We start from the raw sequence: 12,880 nt of genomic DNA on the forward strand, positions 1-12,880 counted from the left end.
CCGACAGGAATAAAATAAAATTTTGAAAGCGGACAGTAAACATCCAAGTTCCATTAGGAATAGTCTCCCCTGTTCACAATTTTTCAGAGCAGTAAGAATTTCTGACAACACTGCTAAGGCAGAGGCTAGAATTGATGAGAAGTCAATGCACTTTATAAGCAGGGGTTACGATGCAATGCACCTGAGAACTGTCAAGCAACAAGTTCTGTCTATTCCGAGAATGGATTATTATTATTATTATTATTATTATTATCCTGTATTTATATGGTGCCACAAGGGTTCTACAGTGCCCAATTGCAGAGTACATATGCACATAATCAAAACAAGAAAACAGTGACTTACAGTTGAAGACAATATAGGACAAGTACAGGGTAACTAAGCATAACTACACCAGTAAAGGACATAGAGATAAGTTTCAAGGTGGACATAAAACTGCAGTATTTGGGCAGTTGAGAATTTTAAATGTAAGAAAAGGTTAAGCACTTGAGGGAAAAAGGCCCTACTCGTGAGAGCTTACATTCTAAAGATGCACTTAAGGTGTCCTCACGGGATGCCATTTGTACAACATTGTCATCCATACTGTCATACCAACATGCGGACTTATAACTTATTTAAAACTGGTTCCGTCATCCATCTACCATTCATTACATAGTAATATATAACATACTAAATAAGTTATTATAAAAACCACCTTAATTTAAACTTATGATTTAGACCATTAGGCGCTAAAGTACCTAAATAAAAAATCCACCTCATCTCTGCTTGTGCCAATCTTTTATCTCTATTGTTCGTGCGCTTTTTATGAACTTGAAACAAATCAATAATACATTGGCGCACGAACAATAGAGATGTAATGTATGGTAAATGGATGACGGAACCAGTTTTAAATAAGTTTTTACAATATTATCATTTAGTATCTCAGTATTAATACATATACTATGAGGGTAAATATCAAAACATCCCCTAGTAATGAAGTTTATATTATACAAATGGATACATGCAGTGTGGGGGTTACATGGAGTCCCTTTGATCAGGATTGTGTGTTCCTTGTAACCTAGCAACTAAATCTAGTTATGAGGTGACGTAACTATGTTGTTTTGGTTCATTCTCTGTGCATACATTTGCTGTGTAGGGTTTTGGTGCCGTCATCCATGAACCAAATGTAGTGATTGGTTGGTGCTGGACAGTGTAATGATGTACTGATTCCGCTGTCGTTCGTTGATTTTTCATGATGGTGCGGGCATTGATGTATGATCGCTTAGCAACGTGGCGACCAATCAACCAACCCCTTGACGTCACAAACGCTTCCGGATCTGTACAATAAATACTGGGGCTATGTGATACACTTCGTTTCCTCGATAAAGACCTACAACAGGTCGAAACACATCGGAAGCGAGTGTATCAAACCGGTGTAGTGTTTCCAGTTGGTAAGTGTTGCAGTTTCCATTCTATGTAGGCAGTCCCGATTTTGGCCGCCGGGTCATGCACACACATGAATAGCTTCCAATTGGTGAACACTACATGATCTCTTGGTTCTTACCACTGTTGTAAATACTTATAAAAACCTGTCTGTCATTAGTGTGTTTTTAAAACCTTTTTAATAAATTGTTTTGACTATCCCCCTTGCTCAAGCCTGATATTGGGATAGATGAAGTGACGGAGTTATGCTAAACTTATCAAAGAAACCGTTATATGAGGTGTACCATCCTGTTTATCAGTGAGTATGGTACGCATAAATTGAGATTGTTGGTGGCTTTATAGAATCTTGACACAGGCGACATAATGGTGATTTAAAGTTACCTTTATGAGTGAAATTCACATCTGTGATGTGTAAGTCGGGTACGCATTTGATTACAAGCGGGATATGAAGAACCTTGAATTTCTGTTCTATTGTTGAACATACTATACCATGATTTGTTCATATTGTTTTTTAACAAAACTCAAACAACTGGAGGATTGGACGAGACGTATGACATCTTCTAGGAGCCATTTAACAGAGACCTGACATCTTCACAGAGATCAGCGTAACTATTTAGAAATAATTTTTCCATTTTATATGGTTAACACAGTGAACACATGACGATTGGTTAATTTCTTTTGTGACAGAAATAGGAATAGTATCTTTTATAGATGATGAAATAGAAAAACTATTATTTGACAATTTGACTTTGAATTACTTTCAGCCGAAATACCGGCCGATGTCTTCTATAAGGTAATAAAACACAGACAAAGAGAAATTGACCTTACATTGTATGGTCAATTTCTATCTGAATATCTGAGATGGAAACAAATACCACGTGGTTTCCGTATTGCCAATGTACCTACTTTGGGTAGAAATAATCCTGTGTTCTGTAGCCGCTGGTGCCGGGTTCTGAATAAATGTTCATTAGATCTCATTACCGTAGCTGTCGAGGAGGTTGGACAGGAGCTAAAGAAGATTCAGATAGAACTGGAAACTACCATCACGGTAAATAGAGCCCTGTATACTTTGGACCACTGTGTTAAATCCAGTATATTTATTCTAAATTTCTGGAGTGCCGTGTTTTTTTAGACAGACGTCAGCCTGCCTATCTTGGCTTTATTTTAATTTAACAAAGGCACACAAGAAGCTGGTTGATTATTGGAGTGGCGGTTTGTGGGACTATAAATATATAGATAAACACGGTAGGTGACTTGCACTCCCATTTGAAAATGTTAGTGAATGCCTGGGTGCCTTTAGGAAGGAAGCATTGCAGCAAATGTTAGCCCTACAGCTTTCCTAGGGCTTCATGTCTCCAGAAGACTGGCTCAAAACATCAGCGTGATGTACAAAATGCTGGTCAATGTCTCATTTTAATCAACAAAATTTTGCCAGGACATACACAATAACATAAAAATCTTACATTATATAACAAGAGAAGAGATAGAAGCCTCCACCAGAACTATCACCCAGCGCTGTGCCCATGACATAGGGAACCAATGTCATCACAATCCCACAATGTGCACCTACCAGTGTCGTTACCATGGGATCCCGCACAGCGTGCGCTCCTGCACAGAAAGAAAACACCCTACAGAAAAGGTGCATACTTATTTAGAACCACAAGATGGCAGTAGAGTATAAGAATAGTGTTACAAAAAAACATATCCAGTAAGCAATCTGAAAAGTAGACTGGTGCTAAGTATAAAGAGACAAAACTCTCTATTAGTCCAAATGCAGTAAATTATATATGGCTAACTGTTCTAAAGGCTATAATGCCCCAGCCAACCACCTTACTTTAAACCTAAAAAGACAAATGGTTAATTGGCAAGAATGTAAAATGTTAATCTGTAAAAGAGAATGGATCTTCAAAGAATACATCCCAGCTTGTTGGTCTCATTGAGGCCCAGGGGTGCCACTGTCCGGAGATAGTGGATCCATCTGTAATAATTGTGTACTCCGATCACCTCCCCTGATGTTAATAGGGATATGGTTTATAATCTTATGCCTCATTGTGGCTAAGGGGTGTTTAAAGTCACTAAAGTGGTGAGCCACCGGTTGGTCTTGAGAGAGGGGTATTCCTCCACCCACTCTCAATTCTGAAAGAACAGGCGGCACTCCAAGTACTTGATGCAAATGAGTGTATTCTGCAAAAAAAAATCAAACAGGTGGCATAATTGCGCCAATGTTTCAGCGCCATGCAGGGCACTTTTATTAAGGCTGACACTTGCATAAAAGTGCCCTGCGTGGTGCTGAAACATTGGTGCAGTTATGCCACATGTTTGTTCTTTCAGAATTGAAAGTGGGTGGAGGAATACCTCTCTCTAAAAGAACATAATCTCTACATATATATATATATATAAACAAAGGAGTGCCATGTGAGTTACTGGGTTGGATCAAGTGTATACAGTTGCAGGCTGTACCTTCAGGTTCCCATATCCTCTATCTTTTCATCATCGTTTATATCAGAATTTCTTCAATATTATGAGAAACAAAATTATTTCATGGCTGTACAAACATTAGTCTGTACAAATATAATTATTTGCTTTTTTATTAAAGAGTTTTGTACTGAATCATTGTAACATTCCTGCTGATATGTAGAACAGCTCTTTCTGCTGATACTCTGCCTAGACAATAGGTGACTCCTAAACAAAAGGTTCCTTTGGTGACATAACAGGAGGCCAGCGGCTGCTGTGATATAATTAGAATGCAAGGTGTTACCCTGCCAGGGTGTAATTAACATTTACCATTGTAGTCAGTAACCATTGGAATATATCCACCTATTTTACAAGACAAGGAGCTGGGCACGAGAAGCTGATGTGTTGAATGAATATAAACTAATGCTATGAGACCCTCATTTACATGTCACCTCTCAGTGTAACAATTCCTTCTGCCCATCCTGGGAACAAATGTGGAGAGATGAGGAGGAGTGACTATAAATAGGCTGTATCAGGCCACTGATAGCTGATGGAGGAGCTGCTGGATGAGTTGCTGGTTGGAGAGCTGGGAGGATGAAAGAGTAAGAAAGAGACTGAGGAAGAATCTCCAGAGTAAGTTAAATATATTATACATAAGTATATACTGATACAGGAAAAAAACATATGTAGATATTGTCTTGTTATCTAAAATTAAAACATTTTAACGTAAATATGGTTAAATACTATAACCATTTAATTATAGGTAAAAGGATATATTACAGTTATCTTTATATTCTATATTTTGTATTATCTATTAATTTATGCAACTTTTTGACATATGTCCCAACATTTTGCTTTGTAAGACCTGGGATTTTCAACCCTGGCCCAGTCTGGATTTTTGCTCACAAATACCCTCTTACACTACAATACAGACAAGGGAAATTTCCGGCTCAACCTCTTTCTCCGAGTTTTTCAGTAATTTGTTCAGCTTTCCACATATAGTCATTTAAAGGGGACAATTTGCAGGTTCTGTCTCTGTTTTTCTGTGTCCGTCTTGTTGTCTGCATGTGTAGTACCTTACATAATACACTGTGCATCAGGTTAGTATATATAAATGGGTATCTAGGTAGCAGCTCCTTTAAAGATACATATTATTCTTTATATCAGGTAAGTATTTATAATGAAGTAACTATGTGACAGCTCCACCACAGACTCCTCCACATTACTCTGTGCGTCATCTGACTGGAAATAAGGATATCGCAATTTGGCAAAATACACAAATATAAAAACAATGCTAAATGACTGGATCATGGGCCCTATTCAGTATGGATCATTTCTGATATGTGATCACATCGCTGATGGCCATCTGCATACTGGCCGTCCTCGCCCTGTCCTAGGCAGCCCCCAGCATGTGATCACAAGCAGTTGCAGTTTTGCTAATTTAGCATAACTGCATAACTGCAACTGAAGCTGAATCAGATAAAAAAAAAACTATTACTGTAAAAGTAGAATTACCACAGTAACCATTATGCTTTTTAATATAAACTTTTTTCTTACAGGACAAATGTGCATGATTTCCACTAAGAATATTACAGTACATTGTGGAAAGGGACATTGATCGCTGATCAAGACAACTACTGTACAGGCATCATTTCTTCTTATACTTTTGGAGAATTTACAAAAAATATTTTCATTTTCTGATTAGAAAGAACCTTCTGCAGCTAATTTGTTTATCATCTAATACATGATGAGTCTCACAGGAGATAAACCACATCTGTGCTCTGAGTGTGACAGAAGCTTTACATGTAAATCAAAGCTTCTCAGGCATCAGAGGAGTCACACAGGAGAGAAACCATTTACATGTTCAGAATGCAACCAATGTTTTCTCTGCAAGCCACATCTGGTGCAACATCAGAGGATTCATACAGGAGAGAAACCATTTACATGTTCTGAATGCAACAAATGTTTTTCCCAAAAGTCATCTCTTATTATACATCAGAGGATTCACACAGGAGAGAAACCATTTACGTGTTCATAATGCAGCCAATGTTTTCTCTGCAAGTCACATCTTGTGGAACATCAGAGGAGTCACACAGGAGAGAAACCATTTACATGTTCAGAATGCAGCCAATGTTTTTCCAAAAAGTCATCTCTTGTTATACATCAGAGGAGTCACACAGGAGAGAAACCATTTACATGTTCTGAATGCAAAAAATGTTTTACCCTGAAGTCACATCTTCTCAAACATCAGAGGACTCACACAGGAGAGAAGCCATTTACATGTTATGAATGCTGCAAATGTTTTTCCCGAAAGTCAAAACTTGTTATAGATCAGAGGAGTCACACAGGAGAGAAACCATTTACATGTTCTGAATGCAGCTAATGTTTTCTATGTAAGTCAAGTCTTGTTAGACATCAGATTAGGAAGCATAAAAATACTCTGAGGACCTAATTCAGCTTTGTACATAAACCCTATGGTTTATAGACAAATCTGATGTTTGGGAGTCTGCACAGGCACAAGACCTGTTTTATGTATGTGCAGACTGGGACTTGTGATATAGCTCAGAGCCCCCTGGCACCACAGCAGGATGACTTGCTGTAGAATTTAGGGGGCAGCAACTGGCACTGTTTTTACAATGGGGATGGTTTAGGGACTGCTTCTTTGGATGCAGACTTCATGGACCTGGGTTTCCGGATCCTACGGCCAGTCTGAGGAAGCTTCAGCTTATGCAGACTGACTATGGTCTACAAACATTGTGAGTCTTGACCAGTGATTGCAATTATCATAGACAAAATGTCCATCGAGTTCAACCTGTATTATAATTCTTACACTACTCAGTATATAACTTGTTAACTTTAATGGACCCAGATTAAGTTATGTTTATAGGTCTAAATAACAGCTATAATTCATGCTTTTTCTAACATTCTCTTCCTTTAAATGCTATATCCTTGGATATTTTGTTTATCTAGGAATTTATCTAATCCATTTTTAAACATATTAACTGAGTCCGCCATTACCACCCTCTCTGGCAGAGTATTCCAAATCATTTTCTATGTTTGTTTGAAACAAGCTTTTATGATAAACAAATCACCCGATAGGTCCTTGTATTTTCCATTTATATACTTGTAAATATTAATAATGTCTCCTCTTAGAAGTGTTTTACTAGAAATATAACGTGTATTAATCACATAGGTAGTAACTCTGAGGGCCTGAATGTAGCCTGTGTTTCATAAGTAAGGAAATGTTTATTTTTTGGGAATTTGAGAAGTGTTTTATATAAATCTATCTTGTTAAAGAGGAGAAAAATCTGTAACTGATCATATGTACCAGTGCAATGTAATAAACAATCTGTATGATGAAATGCCCTAAAATAGCCTGAAATTATTATTAATTCCTTAATATAGTTTGTCACTATCATGGTATAAGGGGTGGTTCTATTGACACCTAATACACTGGTATACAACACACAGGAGAGAGAATAGCAGTTATCTTGGTGTAGTGCATTGGTTTAAAAAAATATTTTCTCATTTTTATTAAAAGGAAATTCATCCATGTTAAATGATATCAGTAAATTATAAGAACATACAGTAAAATGTAATAAGGAAACTGACAAATAGGTAATAAAAAGTTATAAACCAGGAGTGGCTCAGTAGGAAAGGGTTAACATGGGTCATGAGACTTGGGACTCCTACCCAGCAAGCTCGCAGGGTTGGTTCCGGGAAGGACCCAGGTCTCAGTGTAGTGTAAACAGGTAAGCCTGGGCGATGCCATTTAACTCTTCACCTAGCATGGACCTTTTTCAAGACCAGGTCATGCAGCCACTGGGATCACAAGCAAATGTAGTCACCCGTGCGGCACTACAAATACTAGAAGGAAACCACTCCCACCACAATTAACCAATCAGTACAGGAAAACAATTAAAAACATTACTGCGTACAAACAGCATGTTAGGGACATAAGACATGTGATAACATCAAATAGTGTCTCCTCTTATCAAGTATAAACACATTGAAGCTTCACATAACCATTGCGGCAGTAAATGTATTGCAGAGCCACCGCCGCGCTGTTGTTACTGGTATTTCCGTGAGGTAGAACGCACACAGCCGAAAGCCAGAAGTCAGTGGAATGCACAGAGGAAGTGTCACAGTCCAGACACATTAGAATATACAGCCGTAACCTACAGCTGAGAAATAACCTCATCCAATGACCCATAGCAGGGAGATATACATGATCCAAAAATGCCACTATCCATAAGAGAAAGTAATTACTACGGCACCGTCCGGTACCAGGCAACCACCAACGCTATCCACCATATGCGACTGCAAAGCACAATTACCGCGCTGATTATATAGTCTATAACAAATAGAGCAGCGTAACGCCGGCGATACATCACACTAAGCGGGACAGGTTTAGAAATCCACAACTATGGGTGGTAAAGATCATTTCACACTATATCATGCCTACATTGTTCAAAATATTCCCACAGCCATCCACAAAAGTTTTTCCTACCTTTTAACAATTACCCAATTTGTATAACTTCCTCTGTGTGTATGAATGAGAGTTTGTGGCTTTTTAATGCATTTACAGATACCAGACAATTGCACACAGAGACCATGCAGAGCAGCTTCACCCAAGATAATTCTGTTAGAAATAATACACTTTGCAGAACACAATAATTACAAAGATTGTACAGATGGTCAAATGATAATATGTTACAAAAAAAAAAAAATGTTGTTGTAAAAGAACAATGCTACTTCATATTGATGATACCTGCTGTGAAGACAGGCCAGTACCAACCTGCAAGTGCCACCTTTCAGGAAACCCACAAAACATTACTGCACAGAAAATATGCACTCGGAGGTCAGAAGTCACATGTCCTGGTAAGTTAGCAGAAGATGCTACATTGTGCACCCATGGTCGGAGATTGGCAGAAATAAAAGACAATGTTATGTGGCAGCATCTTGCTAAGGTCTACAGTGGTCCATGTACTTTGCACCCTGCTGCCAGAGCTTACAGAGATCTGTGCAAGTTCCCAGATATCTTTATCAGTAGACAGAATAGCAGAGTATGTCTGCTGTCCAAGAGCCAGGAAGTGAATGGGAAAAAGTAGGCATAGATTGCAAGTGTCCACCTGAGGAACATGTTTGGAAACCTGTGGCTTTTAATATTTCACATTTATATTGTCATGGAGCACATTGCCTAGTGTGTACCCACTTTAAGATTGAGATTAAAGGTGGGTACACATGGTGTGATGCAGTCTAACTGATGATACTGGCAATATTGTGCCCGGAGGCATGTAGTAAGTATCGGCCCTGCCTGCACCCACTATATTTTATTGCGATGCTGATCCCACGAGACAGCGAATCAGCATTGCAAGCTTATACACACAGTGCGATATGCACTGTTTCCATGCGATATGGACTATATAGTCCATATCGCATGGAAAATCGCACCGTGTGTATGCAACTTAAAATGTTATATATATATATATATATATATATATATATATATATCAAAAAAGGATTTAAGCGCTTTAATTAGAATTCTCTCAGGCTTATTGCTAGACCTAAGGAATTATATGAACTGAGGATAGACTAATATCACGTTATACACAAATACAGCCAATATATTTTCAATTTACTATTAAAATAATTGTATTAAAATGAAATGAAAACAATTAATAAACAATTAAGAATTAATTCTTACAGACATCTTTTAACCAGAGTTACATCAATTTACAGGCTTTTTTGCCCATTAACTTTTGTTTAGCACATAAATAATAGACAGTGCTTTTTCACCCAATGCGTTTAATCTAAGGTGACTTCTTTAGGGGTGTTATTTTCAAAACCATCTGATGTTCATGTTTTAATGTTAGAAATAGTTTTCATTCATATATGACTGGTAATATTAGTGCACCAAAGCAATGGCAAATAAGTGTGTTATAGTATATATAATGATCTTATGTGACTTCTTTATGAAAGTATTTGTCTGAGTTCATACTGTATAGACTATAGGAACTGACTTTGTCTTAAAATAATTAATTATACTTGAAGATCTTTTAGTAATATGTCCTAATATCCAATAGTATTGTATCAGCTCTGTTCATGCAGCAGTTCAGGTGCATTTATTGTATACGTTTGAGGTTATATATTTAATAGCACATTAAGGAACCTTTTTATATATATATATATATATATATATATATATATATATATATATATAAATACAACTCAGCCAGCACTCAGATTCAATAGACAACTTGCCCCGGTGCCATAATCCAAACAGTATGCACAATTCCAATGGCGGACAATAAGGCATTCCAGAGGCTCAATATACACGGAAAAAAAATGTATTGACAAGAGCGACGTTTCGGGGCAGAGCCCCTTCCTCAAGGCATACCAATACAAAAGTGAAAAACAGACACTTACCCACTAAAATACCCCTCAGGGCCGAATGCACCATCCTCCACGGCTCCCGCCGCGTCTCCGTCTCCGCTCACCGCCGCTTATTACTTCTGGGTCCCTGCTTGACCTGGTTACCGCGGCAACCCAGGCAGCATGCGTTCCACCACAGAAGGAACTGCATGCGGTTCACGTCCCGTAGCGCTGGCCAGGGGGGGCGGAGAGGACCCGCATCTCAATTAAGCCCTGTACCAACAATGGACATGTATAAAAACACAGTGATACAGATAAAGCATGTAACGAGCATATTTAGCAGCACAATTCCACGTATGACATATAAGTGTCAGGCCCGGGTGTTTTTGTGAATCCGTTAACCCGGAACCAACCACAGGTGTAGGTGCTGGGGTATGAAGAAAGCAGGGAGGACGAAGAAAGTTCCGCTTCATATATTTATTAAATAACAATTCAGTAAGGAGTTAAATGACTAGTTGTTAATCATCATTATACTGAAGTATTGCAAGAATGGCAGAAATAATATGCAAGAGAAAACTCAAAAATAAATAAAAGAAATGTTCATGGAAACATATGCAAAAACAAGCTGAAGAATACATGTTGAATTGTCCAAATATAAACAAGCTTTGATGCTGAACTGCAGATTGTGTTTAACTGGTTAATGCAGACATGGTGAATTAACTGTAAGAATTTGCAATGGAGTTTTGAGGGTTAACTGAGAGACTGTGATGAATTATCCTTGTAATGACAACAGAGCAAATAAAAAGTACTGAATTGGGTTACTTGCGGGTTCCGGAGATCACTGTGAAACTGTAGTAGAAGACAAGGTGATGAATGGGTTAAATGCAGAGTTGAACAAATGAACAGCTGAGAGAAACGGAAACCTCCAGACTTTGAATGATAGGCAGACTGACAATGTAACCTCATGCAGGACACTGGGAATCCAACTATTTCCAATAGGAGTGCAATTAACTGACAGCACAGCGGAGAGCCGGTGGATCTTTCAGCAGTGAAGGCTGCAGACGGACCTCTGGGAACGGAGGCGATATCTGGACCACGGGAATCACACAGGAATGTACGGAGAGAGCTCAGAGCTAGAGCACAGTGTTGATACAACAAAGCACTGGCCCAGAGCAACACAATCCCAGCCTACCCAAAGGCAGCACAAGCACGGGACTGGCCTACACCTGCCCACAGGTGTCTTCACAAGTGCTCTGCATTAGCCATTTGGTCTCCAACATGGCCACCTCCTATACAGCAGACACACCGCAGTGCCGTAGGCCATTTGGTCCCTGCAATCACAGTTCCCAGACTCTGCACCACATGTGCCATTGATCACGCCGCGTCCCCACACGGGCACACAGCACCGCGAGCAACCGCACTGGCAACGGATGAACCCCAGAACCCGCAAAGGCGAGAGACCGGTTCGTGACAGTACCCCCTCTTCTACGTGTGGTCTCCGAACACCTTTGAACCTTGTCAGGATTTTTTGAGAAGTATTTCTTTACCAGTCTTGGAGCATGAACATCTTCAGAGAAAACCCAGGATCTCTCCTCCGGACCGTAACCCTTCCAGTCGACCAGAAACTGTAAACGTCCATATCGGGAACGTGAGTCCACAATCTCTTTAACTTCAAATTCCTCATTCTGCAAAGAGTGAACTTTAGGAGATTTGGACTGGGTAGTACGGAACTTATTGAGAATCAAAGGCTTCAGTAAAGATGTATGAAAGGCGTTAGGAATTCTCAAAGACGGTGGCAACTTGACTTTGTATGACACAGGGTTGAGTACCTTTACAATGGGAAATGGACCAATAAACTTGGGAGCAAATTTCTTAGAAGGAACTTTGAACTTGAGATTGCGCGTAGAAATCCAAACTTGGTCTCCCACTTTGTAATTCGGTACAGCTTTACGTTTTCTATCTACAAAAGATTTATAACGAGCGGAAGTTTTGACCAAGGACTTACGTACACAACTTCAGATGCTAGATAGACGTTGAAGCTCTTGATCTGCTGCTGGAACCTCTAGGGCTGGCAAAGGATGAAACTCTGATGGAGAACTTCTTTGACTCTTATGTTGGGCACATTTAGGACATGCTGCTATAAACTCTTGGACATCGGCTTTGAGACGTGGCCACCAATAAGACTGTTGAATAAATTTGAGAGTCTTTAGAACCCCAGGATGACCCATGAAGGAAGAGGAGTGAGCCCAGGTAAGCAGCCGTTTTCGGAGACTTGTGGCGACAAAGGTCTTGCCAGGCGGAGGAACTGGAGAGGTTCGAGTCATTAAAAAGGACGTAGGATTCACAATGGCTTGATTCGTGGTAGCATCATTTAATTCAGAAGAAGCAAAGGACCGGGAAAGGGCATCTGCCTTTTTGTTCTGAGACCCTGGACGATAGGTGAGTTTGAAATCAAATCGTGAGAAGAAAAGCGCCCATCGAGCTTGTCGTGGATTCAAACACTGAGCTGACTGCAGATACAGAAGATTCATATGATCAGTATAAACTGTAATGCGATGTTGAGCTCCTTCTAGAAGGTATCTCCACTCCTCAAATGCCAACTTGATGGCAAGTAACTCTTGCTCACCGATTG

The 12,880-nt window shown here is 39.3% G+C and overlaps 1 pseudogene; it reads left to right on the forward strand.

Moving 5' to 3' along the window:
- The first annotated feature begins 5,617 nt into the window (after window positions 1-5,617).
- On the forward strand, window positions 5,618-6,256 carry LOC134934288 (gastrula zinc finger protein XlCGF71.1-like; annotated as a pseudogene).
- The last annotated feature ends 6,624 nt before the right edge of the window (window positions 6,257-12,880 follow it).

The sequence above is a fragment of the Pseudophryne corroboree genome, chromosome 6 (genome assembly GCF_028390025.1).
Source record: "Pseudophryne corroboree isolate aPseCor3 chromosome 6, aPseCor3.hap2, whole genome shotgun sequence".
NCBI lineage: Eukaryota > Metazoa > Chordata > Amphibia > Anura > Myobatrachidae > Pseudophryne > Pseudophryne corroboree.